At 42.7% G+C, this 2,178-nt stretch overlaps 1 non-coding gene across 1 annotated transcript; it reads left to right on the top strand.

The window, feature by feature from the left end:
• Nucleotides 1-896: 896 nt before the first annotated feature.
• On the top strand, nt 897-1,004 carry LOC127487300 (U6 spliceosomal RNA). Its single transcript, XR_007914037.2, has one exon. It is a non-coding gene; the product is annotated as a U6 spliceosomal RNA (small nuclear RNA).
• The last annotated feature ends 1,174 nt before the right edge of the window (nt 1,005-2,178 follow it).

Raw genomic sequence — 2,178 nt, 5'->3', positions numbered from 1 at the left:
CTAAAAAGGGGTGGGGGAAGGGTATTGTCCACCTTGATTGTCCTAGTGTCTTCCTGGTGTTTTAATATCAGTCTTTTTTTTATTATTATTTAACTCCTGGAGTGTTGCACACTAGTGCTGCCATAACCAGACTGAGAATCCAGGAGCTCTATTTTTCCTACTATTCTCTAACGTGGTGTGCAAACCCCCAATCTCTTTATTTCAGCCAAGATTAAAGCCAATCTTTATTTCAAAGATGTGCTTTATTGATAAAGGAGGGAAAAGGAAGAGAGAAAAGGAGACAGACAACAAAAAGGAGAAAGGAGAGATATATACAAAACAGAAAAACATTCTAGGTACACCCTATAAATTTATACAATGAATATTTGCCATAAATGTATTTTATTATTATAATTTACTAGATTCATAAATGTATACGTAGTTTCCTACCAAAATTTTCTTTATTGAATTCTAAGTTGATGTCTTCCTGTAAAATTCCTGCTCCACTGGCGCCCGGAACACATATTCAGTATTTCAGCAAATCATCCTTTATTTAGTAAAATCTGTATCTCACTTGGTGTTGTCAGTCTCTGGAAGCAAAAGAAATCTATTCCTTTTTTTCAGTATTAGTGAGATACAATTCTCTGCCCATTTAGTTCCTATTTCCTGTATAAGACACTATAATTTTGTACAGAGGTGAATAACACCCTCAACACACAGGCCATCTGGAAATACTGTTGGTTCAGCCTTTGAAAAATATCCAGAATCAACAGATTCTCACCATTTCCCCTGTTGCCACTCTGTTCGGAACAATTGTCATCTCCCGCTGGATGGTGCCATAAGCATTCCACAAATCCCCATGTTGGGAGCTGTCTTCTCAATCCAGCGGCAAGAAGGGTCTGCAAATATAAAACAGCAGGTACTCACTTAAATAGCCTATATACTACAATTGGAACACACAGAGAAGGTTTACATGTTCCCTGTGAATGGATGATCAGCAGATTCATGGAGCGCCCCATATTTTTTTCTGGATATATGAGAAATTGCTGAATTTTATGTGCAAATAAAGGTGACTTTTGCCAGTGCCATGGCTCAATAGGCTAATCCTCTGCCTGTGGCGCCGTCACCCCGGGTTCTCGTCCTGGTCCGGGCGCCGGATTCTGTCCCGGTTGCCCCTCTTCCAGGCCAGCTCTCTGCTGTGGCCCGGGAGTGCAGTGGAGGATGGCCCAAGTCCTTGGGCCCTGCACCCACATAGGAGACCAGGAGGAAGCACCTGGCTCCTGGCTTCGGATCAGCGTGATGCGCTGGCCACTGCACGCTGGCCGCGGCGGCCATTGGAGGGTGAACCAACAGCAAAAGTAAGACCTTTCTCTCTGTCTCTCTCTCTCACTGTCCACTCTGCCTGTAAAAAAATAATAAATATAAAGGTGACGTTTATCTTTTGTGCATTAGATATCAATTAAGCTAATCCAAGTGGCCTGAGACAGTCTGAAGAAGGGCACTGGCTCCGAGTTTCATTGTGGTTGGCAGGTGAGTGGGACTGAATAAAAATGTCCTGAAGCATATCTTCTCAGTTTACTTATTTATTGTATTCATTTGAAAGGGAGAGAGAGAGGAGAGGGGGAGAGAGAGATTCTTTCACTAGCTGGTTCACTCTGCAAATGCCTGCGACAGGGCTGGGTCAAAGCCAGAAACCAAAAACTGGTGTCATTTGAGTCTCCCACACAGATGACAGGAACCTGGTTGGAACATTAACAGGAAGATAAATTTGAGGTAGGGCTAGCATTTGAACCAGGCACTTATATTTGGGATTGGGTTAATCCACTGTGTCACAATGCCCACCCCTAACACTTGGGGTTGCTTCTCAGCTTGTCCAGATGTGGGGCACAAGAGGAAGAAGGACAAGTGAGGCTTAAATGTTGTTGAGCACCTCAAGTCAGATACTGTTAAACAATGATTTGCTAAGACTCCATCTTCTTATTAAAAGCTCTGCTGGATGATTACTGCAAAACTCTTCATGCGCCTTCTCCTCCTGTCTGTGCTCTCTGCTGTACATTTTCTTTTTTCAAAAAGATTTATTTTATTTATTTATTTGAAAGGCAGAGGTAGAGATAGAGAGAGAGCAAGAAACAGAGAGAGAGAGAGAGAAAGAAAGAGAGAGAGGGAGAGAGATCTTCTACTTGATAGATCACTCCCCAA

This window comes from Oryctolagus cuniculus, chromosome 13 (genome assembly GCF_964237555.1).
Source record: "Oryctolagus cuniculus chromosome 13, mOryCun1.1, whole genome shotgun sequence".
Lineage (NCBI taxonomy): Eukaryota > Metazoa > Chordata > Mammalia > Lagomorpha > Leporidae > Oryctolagus > Oryctolagus cuniculus.
Note: the sequence above shows the minus strand (reverse complement) of the source record. Positions and strands in the feature narration are given on the sequence as shown.